Raw genomic sequence first — 13,970 nt, 5'->3', positions numbered from 1 at the left:
AAAATCTGGGTCTTCAGCTTTTCCTGAAGTATGAGATTTGGGAAAAACTGGGCCCGAGTTTCCGCAAGTCAGCATGCTGCCAAAGCCAGCGCACCTGCCAAGCACAGGCCTTTCCTCCCTCGCAGGCCAAACACCTGCTCTCTCCCAAACCCAGATCCTCCGGCCCACAGCACCCCACTGGTTTTCCACACATCGGCACACTCACTCCGTTATTTATTCATTTATTTATTTGAAGAGAAGAAAGGCAGGAACTTCTTTGCCACTGTGCGTATGGGGAAAGTGGGGAAGGAAACAAGCGAGAGAGTTTACGACATGCTCTCTCTAGCTTGCCTGCCTGTCTCACCGTGACCTGCCCTGAGGACCTTTAAGCGAGTGACCCTGCGATGGCTCTGTCCTCTCAGCCCACTCAGAAATGACAGTCCCAGATGTTTCTGCCCACTTTTTTTTCCTCCATGGCTCTGGCAGTTTTAATGTTTTAATTATTCCCCCTTTCTCTATGTTTAAATTCACCAGCTCCTCCCTGAAGCAAAGAAACTGTCCCCAGCTCTGCAGTCCTGTGTGTCAATCATCTGGGAGAGGAAAAAGAAACCAAGCCCCAGATACTCTGGCTTTTCCCTTTATCCTGCCCCCCACACACACACAGACTCACTGGAGGTCACACACACACAAAGGGGGCTTCCTATCAAGGGCAGGAGAGGGGAGTAGGTACATCAAAACCACACAGCCACGTTGGGCATAGTGGTTGCAATCCCAGTGTTCAAGAGGCTGATGCAGAAAGAGAGCTAGTTCTAGGCCAGCCTGGGACAGCAAGAACCTATCTTAGAACAACAGTAGCAAAACCACACTGGTACATTGATCACTGGGACCCTAGCTTATCATTCACGCTGGGAAACAGATTCTACTGATGCCATTGACAATAGAGGATTTCCCCCTCACACGCCACATTTTTCATCCTTGTTATAGCACCACCCTTGAACCCCAACTGTGAGGCAAGGAACCTAGGACTGGGCCTGGACTCCATCCTAGAGATATCCATCCCTCTGAACGTGGTAGCTCCTGACTGCCATAGCTGGTCCAGGGCTTATTCACCTTATTTTTTTTCCATCCTTTGTGTCCTGTCTCTGATGGAGGGTTAGCTTCTGAATATACAGTAGACATAGAAGCCAACATGGGGAACAAGAGCAAGCCTTAAGTGTACCAGTCCTCGGTTTACAAACCTGCTGTCATCTTTATTATAACTGGACAACTGTATGTGTTTCCTCATCTATGAAGTGACAACCAAGTACTGTGGTTCAAGTCTTAGAGTTAATATGAGGATTTGGTGGCAATCCATTAAGAATTCCTGAGCCCAACTCATGACATATGACCAGGAATCCAGAAAATAGATTTACCTCTCCGTTGAGCTATGCAGAGAAGACCAGAGGAGCTAGGATTTGGCTCAAACATGCAAGGTCAGTCCTCCTTGGCCAACTGTGCGCTCTCCGAGTGTTATTCAGTTACCAGCCTCTGGGAAAACAGCAAGAGATGCCATTATATTTGTGCCTTCGTTTGAGAAGTGGCCTGCCATTGCAACAGTGAGACCATCCCTTGCTCACACCTCTGGTCAACTGCACTGTTTGCCTGACATCCTCGCTTAAGGTGTGGTACTCAGCTCGTTTGTCTCCTGCTCCTCTCTAGGTGCAGGAGAATTATCTGTATTCTGTCAATCATGTATTTTAATAAAACGCTGATTGGCCAGGCAGGAAGTATAGACGGGAAAACCAGACAGGAAGTAGAGGTGGAAAAAAAGAGAACAGGAGTATTCTGGGAAGCAGGAGCCTCCGGCTCCCATTCTGCCCAGACCATGGGAGAAGCAAGATGTAACACAGATAAGAATAATGGGTTAATATAAGCTACAAGAGCTAATAGGTAGCCTGAGCTAATGGGCCAATCCGTTTTATAACTTACGGAGATCTCTGTGTGATTTTCTTTGGGACTTGCCGGCTGTGGGGTACCGGGCAGGACAGAAACCCCAACAAGCAGCACCTTCATGTTACACTCTACTGTAGTTGCTCATTTTCTCTGCAGACAGATGACTCTTGCCTCCTCTTAAGACAGAGATCTTTGTGAGATTTTGCTCTCCATCTCTTTCGTTGCCCCAAAGCCTCTTTACTTTTGCTTTGCTTTTCTATCTTTCCCTTTCTAGTCCACTTTCCTTTCTTTTCTACTATACACAAAAAGTATGCTTTAAGATTAGCATGCGTATTGCTTGCGTATAATCTCTTTTGAAGTGGAAGGCTTTATATGTTTCCTTCCTGGATTCCGCCATGTCTGATCTACTCACAGAAGTTCCACTTCATTCTCCTTAAAACCTACGCATATTCCTCAGACCCCATCTCTGTGTTTTTATAATCTGTGTCTCCTCCTACTAGCTTCTGAGCTCTAGGCAAGAAAAAGCTGTGTCTTCCTCACCAGCGCAGGTCCTAACTTAAGAGGGTGCCCGTAGCCCTGCTCAGCTGGAATGAATAAACACGGCTGCAACCAGCACTAGTCAGTCCTTGAACAGACTAAAGGAAAAAAGAAATGTAACCGTTGGGCTATAGAGAAATCTGAATAAGCTTCCATGCATCTAGACCGGAAAGCTCAGAAGTATCCCCGGGAAGCTACTGATAGTTATCTTGAAGCTTAAGGAGATCTTTTCCTTAATCTCCAGACCTGGTCCAAATGACTTGCCTTTCTCAGAACCAGTCATTATGGTTTTAATTAGGAGTCCCCAGGTAGTGTGCCTACTCCTGGACCAGGGAGCTAGTGCCAGTCCTACCAAAACACCATGCATGCAGGCAGCCATGGGGAAAGGAGAGAAACATCAGGAAAACAGAAGGCTCTGCTGTCTCCTATAATTGCTGTTTTGTGTTCACCAGAAGACGACAGACGAAGGCTGCACAGGCAGAGCTGAGCACTGTCCACTACAGGCTTTCTTGTGTTGCTGTGCCTTTAGCGTGTCCTTCTCTCTGTTCCCTTTCGAGTTGTCACAGATCACTGAGGCCTGCCCCTGCACAGTGGCCACCGTGCGAGTACAGGGAGTGCCCACTGCCAGTCATCCTGGTGAGCGGGTCTTTCTGCATCACAGAGCAGGTGGGGGCTGTGGCTGGGAGACATGCCACTCTGCAGAGCACTGGGTGTTTATTTGGATTAATGGCTTTCAGAGCTGCCAGATTTCAAATGTAAATTAAATATTTATTGGTGAAAGGTGGCAAGGAAGAAAGTATACTTTGGAGGTAATTATTCATGTGTTCCCACGCAGCTGTCACAGAGGCGCAGCTGCATTTCAGCCCCATAACTGGAGACCCAAGCAGTAACGAGCTCCTTCGTCTCCTCACGCTCTAAGGCTGCAGCGGGAGCAGTCACCAGGTCTTACCACTCATTGTTAATTTTGGATTTACATCACACACATGTATGAGGTGAGCACTGTAGTTCCCATTTTACAGATGAGAAGACTGAGACTCTGGGAATAACATAATTCATCTTCAGGTAGCAAAGAAGGACTTAGATCCCATATAGTCTCATTAAAAAAGAGAAGGGTTTTTTGTTTGTTTGGTTTGGTTTTTTTATTTTGGTTTTATTCACTTGTGATGATAGGGACTTAACCCAGAGTGGGATGCATACTGGTACATGCTGGATAAGCACGCTAGGCCTGAACCACACCCACAGGCCAGCTTAATTCCAGTTACACAGCTCTGCCCAGGATGCCACCCTGCTGCTCAACTTCTTTCACTTCTAAAATACATGTAATCACCTGAGTTGAGGGATTTTTCAAGCTGCCAACATCTCTATGGGCATCACCTCCTCTCAGCAATGGCCTATGAGATAGATATTATAACGCTTTTCTGAAAAGCACTTCCAGATCAAGAATTGTGGGGCTCACAGATGACTCAGCAGGAAAAGGTCCTTGCCAACAAGCCTGATGACCTTAGATGGGTTCCTAAAATCCACACTGTCAGAGAGAACCAGCTCCCACGAGCTGCCCTGTGGTTTCCACTCGAACACTGGTTACACACACACACACACACACACACACACACACACACACACACCATAGCAGAGAACACCCTTGGATACATAACTTTTCAAAACACACTATTGCACTGGCAAAGCAGCAGCCACAAAGGATGTACAAGACAGGGAAGGCCAGTGTTCAAAGTAGCTCAAGATGTCCCTAAATTTCCGAGTGGTTCCGTCTGATCACTCATCAAATGCACAGCATGACTGCCACAGAAACTTCCCTCCGCTCTCAAGATGAGTCTGTTCTTTCATCTCAGTTTCAGGCCCAGTCATCGCCCTCACAGATAATTGCCCATTTGTACAAACCCAATTTCTGACCTTTTCAAATTTCCATCCATCCTGCTGATGGTGAGCCCCACTCCACACAGCTGTCTGACCCCCTTGAGTTCTCTGGTATCAGCTGACAGCAGTTTTTTGACCCACTTAGGCCTTCTTTTACATGCCAAGTGTCTCGTTTGAATATGTGTTTAACCTCACAGAGAATTTGATATGAGTTCTTTGCTCCTGATAATGGCCAATCATCCCCCCACCATCGCAGACTCCAGCATGCCTTACTACAGCTAGAGAGGCAGGGTAACTTGATGGCCTGGCGGTGTGGTCAGAAGCTTGACCGTGAGCTTCTGCTAAGGCCAATTCCAAGTTGACGTGTGACAAAGGAAGCCATCCGCCTCATTTCACACCACATGTCCCATGGGTTCTTTCCTATACTGGAGGCTCAAGTCGGAAAAGACAAGCAACAGCCAACCTTTCTAATCTTCAGATGAAAAACCTAGGATCCTCTTGAAGTTTTTGATTGAAAGTTTTACGAAAGTGTAAAAATAAGACTTCTGAGACTAGAGAAAGAACCCTTCTTCCTCGGGCTCCCTTGGATACTTACTGTGTGTGCTTACTATGTAGGCCAGGGGACATCCTCACCCACTGTTCCTCGGGTGCCATTAAGACAGGATCTCCCAGTGACCTGAAACTCACCGACCAGGCTGGGCTAACTGTCCAGTGAGTCCTGGGCATCTGCCTGTCTGCCTCCCCAACACTGGGGTTATAAGTATGCACCACTATATCTAGGGTGTTTTTACATGGGTTTTGGAGGTGTAACTCAGGTTCTTGTGTTTGCAGGGCAAAGACATTGTCGACTGAACTCTCTCCTTGCCGTGCTCCTTGCTATGCTAATGTGACAGAAAGAGTTATAAGCCTAAACATGTGACATCTAGGTTACACTCTAGCTCAGGCATGCTTGACTTGGGAACTCCCAAAGGCCTTTTAAACCCTATTCGGGTATCGAAAATGTGGGTAATGTGTCCACCCTCGCAGGCCCACTGTGGTGACCAGTGCTGTCCTCCGTACACATGGGAACTGCCCTTAACACCTCTGTCACATGGAAGATCACCATAGATCAAAGAAGAGGAGCTTGGTCTCTATAGACAAAAAGCAAAAGAAGGCGACATTTCTAGTGTCTCAGGCTCTTTGACGATCTTGAGCCTAGAGCTAGAAGGTGATTCCATGCATTGAAGTTGTCTGTCAAGGAAGTCTGACAGCCTGCGTTCAGATCCCTGGAGCCAACATATAAGCCTCATAAAAGCAGGAGCCCGAGAGTTCACAGCACATACCCTTCTGGGAAGACAGGAGGCAGAGACAAGAGGGCCCCCAGAAGCTCATAGGCCAGCCAGCCTGGTTCATGTGTTGGCAAAGGGACTGTCTCAAAGCAAGGTGGAAAGGAACGGTCTGATGCCCAAAAGTTGTTCTAGGACCTCTGTGTAACTGTGGTGTCATGCATGTGCCCACTCCCCCTCCTGCCCCCATGATCATGGACACCCTCACACACAGATGAGTCTGGGAGACACGGAAGGGTAGGTAAAGAACGTTTAGCACTGTGTGTTCTCCTCAACTTGTGTGTGTGTCTGAGAGTCGGGAATAAAGAAGAGGCCTGGGCAGCTAAGGAACGCTGAGAATGAGAAAACAGTCCTCTCATTGGTTACCCAGTACCCAATGGTCAGCTCTGAAAACATGCATGCAAGTAACGTTATACAGACTGAGCCGGTTAGATTCAGGAATACATGTGTATGCACATAGACATACATGTGTGTAAAAAGAGGACCTGAGTTTAAAAGAGCAAGGAGGGGTATATGGAAAAGAGAAGTTATATGAGTCTATATAATCTAAACAAATTAGGAGAAACAAAGAAGGGGGACTGAAGCTGGAGAGGTCGGTAAGTCAGTAAAGCATTTGCTGCACACGGATGAGGATTTGAGCTCAGCCCCAGGAACCATGGGAAAAGTTCAGTTTGGTAATCTGCTCTGGTAATCCCAGCATGGGAGAGACAGAGCAAAGTGGATCCCTAGGGCTCACTGGCCAATCAGCCTAGCCTGATTGACAAGCTGCAGGGCAATGTGGGATCCTGGATTTCAGAAAACCAAGTGGGGCTAGCAAGATGGTCCAGTGGGTACAGGCGCTCATCGCTTAGCCAGACAACCTGATTTTGATCCCTGGGACCCTTGTGGTATAAGGAAAGAGTCAGGCCCTGCAAGTTGTCCTCTGAGGGCTGTGATGTGCACATGCATACATGTGTCTACACACAAACACACGTGTGCACATGTACATGCACTGAAAATAAGTAAATAAAATTTTAGAAATCAAAATCGCACGGATTGTTTCTAAGGAGTGACATCTAATGATGTCCTCTGACCTGCACAAACATGCACACATATGCATCCCTCTCTCTCTCACTCTCTCTCTCTCTCTCTCTCTCTCTCTCACACACACACACACACACACACACACACGAGAGAGAGAGAGCCCGTTTTCACATTGACAGAAAGACCCCAGTGATGTCATATCTTGGAACGCCTACCCCACCCTGTCCTTATCCCTCCAAGCTCCCCTGCCTCTGCGTGTGCTCGTAGAGGAGTCCCTGGTGAACATACATGACAGCATTCTCTGTGAACTCCAAAGCCACCCGGTAAGACACATGAGAGCTGTGTGGCCTTCCCTTCCTGCTCCCGGCTCCCTGCCAGCCTCTCCCACGGCACAAGTTATTGGGGAGAAGCCACCTGCTCCTCGCCTCTTATCCACTGCCCTGTCCCCAAGGATTCCAGATGCATCTCCCCTGATCCCCAGAACGAGAAATTTCCATGATGTAACAATATAGGCCATTTCCCAAATTTTTCCTTTCCAATTACTGGACATGGCCACAGGTCTTCTGGGCACACGACTCTTCCTGTCTCAAGTGACCTTGCTATTTCCCACTGCTTGGAACAATAGAATGCATCAATTATAGCAAAATAGCTCCAATTTCTTGGCTCCCCAGAGCCACAAGACCCTCTCGGGAACAGTAAACTCTGTGCTCATCTAAGACAATCACCTCACTCCCTCTTGCTTAACCTCCTTAAAACCCAAGCCACTGTCCCCAGGAGTAGCAAGGCCCCGTCTTGGAGTAAATCACAAGCCATTGCCAGCAGCCCTCTGAGCTCCAATTTCAATTCCACAGACATGAATAAAGTCACTGTAATGAAGAGCAGCCATCCTGAGTCGGCTTCCTCCCTTACAGAGATGCCCTGTGGTCATGGGATTGAACTGAGGTCACAGAGCGGGTGCAAGGGTCCTCGCCGCAGAACATAATAGGTGAGCTCTCTGTTCATCGCTCAGTGCAGGGGTCAATGGATGGCGTCTGATGCGCATAAATCAGGGAGCAGTAACCCAGGCATTACTTAAAGGCATGCAAAAAACTCCAGGTGAAGGGCGAACGAAAGCCAGAGAGAGCTCGAGCGCTTGCCTTCAGGGAACACTACACAGGACAGGAGCTGGACCGCAGGGCACTCTCTCGTTCATTCTGAATACTTGTGTATTGTTCAATTTGTTGACCTGTGCACGGATTTATTTCTTCAGGTGGAGTCAAACAAGAAGAAAAGTAAGTAAGAGTGATTAACAAGAAGTTGAAACTCCACTTACCCATGAATTAGAGATTAAGAGACTCCCTAGAATCATAAAAGAATCTAGCTGGTCTCTTCTCAAGCTCACCTGCAGGCCTTTATGTATTTACCTGTGGAAAACGCATGTCCAGGGAGGAGAAACTGCTGGCCCTACATATTCCAGAGGACTGTTGCTCAGAATTGTCAACAGCAGAGTCCTGTAGTGATGGTTGACACTGATGTTGATGTGGAAAAAACATGAACCAGAATCCTCTCCTCTCTCTCTCTCTCTCTCTCTCTCTCTCTCTCTCTCTCTCTCTCTCTCTCTTACGCTGAGAGCCACAAGGGTCTTGTTAGAGGAACTAATGGCTACTTCTGTGGTGGCTGTCTCCATAGCACAGGCTCCCCACTGAGTGGTGGGATTGTGCTCCAGGGAGTCGTGTTTGCTGAACCCGGGCCCACTGATGAGGAGAGACACACTGGGGTCGTTTCCTATGCAGACAAAAGCTAATGCTTTCCTTCAGAAGTGCCCTGGTGCTGGGATCTTGGGGAAGCAGCTCTCAGGGTTTAATCCTAACTGACAACTTGATACAAGTTAGACTCACTTGAGAAGAGGGTCATGGTGAAGGGTTCATAGATTAGGATACACGGTGGGCATACCCAGGAGGGATTTTTTTCCTCTCAATTTGGCTTAATTAAGATGGGAAGACCCAGTCCATTATAGGTGGTATTATTCCCTGGATTTGAGTAGACCAGGCAATCTAAGCAGTACGCATACATATGTTCATTTTTCTGTGTTCCTAAACATGAGCAAGATGCTTCAAGTTTCTGCCTTGACTTCCCTGCAATGGTGGACTTTAGTCTGGAATTGTGAGCTGGACAAATCCTTACTCTCCTGAAGCTGCTGTCTGCCAGGGTGTTTTATCACAGCCAAAGAATGGAAAACAGGACACCGCTGGATAGCCCTGGGCTGCACAATACAATGAAGATAATGGTGGTTATCTACCTCATAGGCGTTCCTTGAGGAACGGGAAAGTTCATGTATGTTAAGCTCTTAGAATTATGCCTGGCACATGCCAAAGTTCTTTTTTGGTGTTGACTCTCTCAAATATTATGCCAAATGCCTATATTAGTTTTGATAACTACAAATAAATAAAATCTTTGTGGATCTGAAGCCATGAATCATATTTGGGAGGGGGAAAAGTTAAGAAGAAAGCTTGATATTCTTTAGGATTCCAGAGTATCCAGCACCTTCTGGGAAGACAACGTAAGAACTACACGAAAAGCAGATGGCTCATACATGCCCAAAAACCAAAGGAACTGCTGCAGTGGGCATTATGCCAGGGCACTTTCTCATTGAAGGCACCAGCAAACAGCTGACAGCAGTGATACCAACCTCCTGGAGAAAAACCTAGCACATCCCAGCGTTTCAGGGAAGACCCTTAGCACAGCAAATGAATACTGGCCAAGAACTGCTAAATGTCAGGGGGCACAAGCATACAAGGTGTCTCCCCAATAAAAGAACTTTCATGATGGAAATATTATCGGGAAAATGTTTAAATGTCCTTTCAAAAGTATAGCTAAAATCAGCATACGTGTGTTACACATATAAACATGCAGGCAAAACAGTCAGACACAAAATAAAATAACTAAATCTAACATATGCATTTAAAATCCTCTTAAACAAAAAGTTGTATAAATGAAATGTTTAACCAGATAATTTCTTGAATGAATTAGAGATTTACTCAATTAAAATTAGAATTGATATTCTTAGTAGAATAGACAGAACTAAAGAGAGAATTAGAGAAATGAATGAGAAAACAGTAAATTTTACTCAAAATTAAGCCAAGAGAGATTAGAAAAAAACAGAAATATAAGAGTATAACAGGTTAATTATAATGAGAAAGAATTTGACAACTAAAAATTTCTATTCATTATTAATTAACTGATAAATACAGTTATTTTCATTACAAAGGCAGAAATAATGAGTTTACCAAAGAAAACCCTGAGAGATGGCACTAATTACATAGTCAAAATTAGTATTACTGGTTATAGGATAAAATCAGTACTGCATCCCCCTGTTCCCACCCCTTCATGGTGCACTAAGGAAAGCACATGTCTTCTGTGGTATTGTTCACAGGGATGCCTAAACTCAATCCAGTCAGGGGGAAAAAAATCAGATAAATTTAAATTAAGTAATACTCTACAAAATATTTGGCTAATTCTTTTTTTTTCAAATAGTATGGAAGCCATGAAAAACAAGAAATCCTAGATCTTTGGCTAGAGAAAAAATAGCAGCGATGAGACAGCTGAAATTAAAGCGAGGTCTACAGATTCGTTAGTAGTGTTAGCGGTGCAATGTGATAGCTCGTAGTATTTTATAGTAGACAGTGGTGGTTCGTGTTGCTGTTTGGTGGAGATGGTTGCCGCCTTCTGTCTTTATATGCACAGTTGGGATGGAACTCAGGTCATCAGGCTTATCCAGCAAGCACTTCACCTGTTGATTCTACTTTCTGGTCCCGACTTTGATGTTTTGACAATTGCACTATGGTTATATCAATGTTAACACTTAGAGAAACTATGATTTAAAATAGACTAAATTGAAACTTTTCTGGATACCTAAAATTACACGATAAAAATTAATCTCTTAGAATAATGCCCAGTACATTACAAAGAAAGAAATCAAGATACGGGTGGGGTGTGGACTCCAGAGAATAATAGGACATAGGACATAAGCGCTAAGAAGAGAGAAATGGGAGGCTTTTAACTGGGGAGGGAGGACAGACATACATAGAGAAAGAAAGAAGGGAGGAAAGATATATAACACGAAGAATGCTTGAAAAGGATAAAGGAATCCCTATTTTATATTTACCTAAAATCACATATAATAATCACATACATAAGTGTGTGTGCATACATACATTTTTAGGACACTTGGGATGATAATGCTCCTCACAAAAGCCATGAACTATCTAACAATACTATTATTATTATTAACTACCAGTATCATGCCTAAGAAACCTCATTTCGAGTTGTTGGCTGGGGAGTTTAAAAGACCCTAAGACAATATAAGCTATTTCCATTGCCCACTACTGCATCTCTCAGTGTGAAGGAAAGCCCTATTACTGAAGACACGATGCACTTTGGACACAGACTTGGAGCAATCAAACCTGGAAGCCTCATCTCTGAGAAGCGAGTGACTCTCAAAGTTTCCAAAGGTACTGTGCAAGTTGACAAGGAAGAGGAGCATTCGGTAGTTCCACACAGATGCAAAGACCACAGCAATGACTAGGCTGGAAATATATCCACAAGGATGAAATAGCGATTCTTTGATCAGGGGCTTAACCAGCATCTGGGAAATTTAAGGCCCATTCAACAGGAAGAGAATCACTTCTGGTACTGTGAACCTAGCCAGCTATCTGTGGCTGAGTGAAGAGCCTAATACTATCACTTTCCTAAGTCAATGTGACTCCCAGCTACATTCTGAATACTCACACCCGCAGGTGACTACAGATTTCACCCCCGTTAAAGTATCCCAACATAGAAGGAGGAGATCTCAACAAGGCCCCGCACCTAGTGGAAAAGCTACACACAATTAACAACTACTGAGAGAGGAGAACCAGTGTGCCCCAGGAATGAGCCAGCCAGCTGATTGGATAGCCACTACCAAGTGGTCGACCCTAGAAACAGATACATGCAGGCAACACGGAACAGGCTCGGCAGGTTGTATTTATACGTTTACTGTGTATATGTATATGTAACAACAATGGTTGAAGAAGGGGAAGCTGTTTGGGAGGAAGGGACACGGGAGTGGCCGGAGGGAGGGGTGAAGATGGGGAGATGATGTGATTGTATTTTTGCTAAATTTTCAAAAAGGAATTATTGAATGTTGGTTGAATATTTGGTACCACTGGAGGCAGGACATCTTGGATGTTTGCCCGAGTTTGGTGGGTATTTTCGTTTTATAATTATCCAAGCTGAGAATGCTGCTTCACATAAATACACAGCACAAACGACAGGTGTGGTTAGGGCCATTCCGGAAATTGTTGGAAATTCTATGCTAATCCCAAGCCAAGATTCATTTAATAGATTTTTTTTATGAGACTCAAGTCAGCAATTTAAACAGCAAATTTTAAATTCAAACATTCTAACATAATACAATCCAAAGATACACAAATTTGATAAGTACATGCAGAGGAAAACGTATTAAAAAGTCTTTGTTTTCCTCGGTTAAACTATTATGTGTATAAAAGAGCAAAAAATGTACACATACACTGGAAACACTGGAATTCATAGCACATGATATTCTTGAATTAGGTAGCCAGGCATGGAGAAGCATACTTCTAACCAAGGTGTTTGAGAGGCAGGGGCAGGCAGATCTCTGTGATTTCTAGGCCAACTAGAGCTACATAGTGAGACCCTGTCTCAAAACAACAAACAAAAACAAACAGTCTGGCATCTGGACTAAGGTGCTGGCAGCATTGGTTGTGGCACAATGTCATACAAAGTGCACGTGTCCATTCAATACCAAAGCTACAGTGAAGCCACGTGGTGCCGCACAGACGAGCACCATCCAGAGACGCTTCGGAGTCATCACACGCCTGTTTGGAAATCAATTTTAGCCACTGCAAGTTCAAAAACTTACTGGTGCCAAGGTATTTCTGATGCCCACATTCAGTTCTATGAGGTTGTGACTCATAGTTTAAAAAAGATGAAAAAAAAATTAAATGAAAAGCTGGCATAGAAGATAACTTCAAATAGTTGAAGATATTCAGTCCTGTGATTCAGTACATGTTTGTGGACCACGGGACATTTGCAGGCACATTCAGAGGAGCACTAGAATAATAAAAAGGATTTATCAACTGTTCAATGGATAAACAAGTGGTTTACTTGTACAAAAAAACATCTATATTTGTGCAATGCTTACAACAAACACCAATCCTCTTTACTTATGACATGCGTTCTAAGACCTTCAGTTAACACCAAGAGCTGCAGGGAGTACCCAATGCTATGACACTATGATTTCCCCTATATATCCATACTATTAGTCAGCTAACACTGTGCTGAAATACTTGAGATAGTTAACCTACAAAGAGAAAAGGTAAATTTGCATCACGGATCTAGACATTCCCATCTGTGATTACTTGGTCCTGCCGCTTTGGGTGGTGAGGTGGTGTATCACAACGGAATGCACAGAAGAGCAAAAAGTGTTTAGCCCATGGCCAGAAAGCCAAAAGAGGGTACCTGATGCCCCACAGTCTCCTGCAAGGAATGCTCCCAATAGCCTAAGGACTTTCCGGTTCCTAAATTTCTGTAGTCAAGCGTGACACTCCAGGGAGCAAGACTTTAATACATGAGCCAAGCTGTAGCAATGCCTATAATAAGATTTAATCTTCTTGGGATGGTTTGGGGTAAAAAAACTTACCAGCCAATTCAGTCTCTGAGACCCACATGGTAGAAAAGAATCAAGTTCTGCTAAGTGTCTACTGCCCCCACACATGTGCCATGCCATGCTTGCCACTCCTACCCCTCAACAAACACAATGAATGAATGAATGAATGAATGAATGTTTAGGGACTGGAGAGATGGCTCAGAACTGGCTGTTCTTCCATCTATAACACCAGTCCAAGGGAATCAGATGCCCTCTTCTGGCCGCTGTGGGTATTGTATGCAAGCGGTGCACAGACATACAAGTAAACAAAATACTCAAACACATAAACATGCAGAAAACCTTTAAAAAATGAAACGGCCAGAGATATGGTGGCACATTCCTTTAATCCCGGTGCTTGAGAGAAAGAGGCAAGTATATACCTCCGTGAGTTAAATTCTGGCCTGGTGTACACAGTTCCAGGCTGACTAGAACTCTACAGGGAAACGCTGTGGTGGCTTGAATAAAACTGGCTTCATAGACTCATTAGAAGTGGCACTATGAAGAGGTGTGGCCTTGTTGGAGGAAGGGTGTCACTCAGGGGTGGGCTTTGAGGTTTCAGAAGCTTAAGCCAGTCTCAGTGGCTTAGCAGGGCTACT

Source organism: Microtus ochrogaster, unplaced genomic scaffold (genome assembly GCF_000317375.1).
Source record: "Microtus ochrogaster isolate Prairie Vole_2 unplaced genomic scaffold, MicOch1.0 UNK26, whole genome shotgun sequence".
In the NCBI taxonomy this organism is placed as follows: Eukaryota; Metazoa; Chordata; class Mammalia; order Rodentia; family Cricetidae; genus Microtus; species Microtus ochrogaster.
This window is presented reverse-complemented; position numbering follows the sequence as displayed.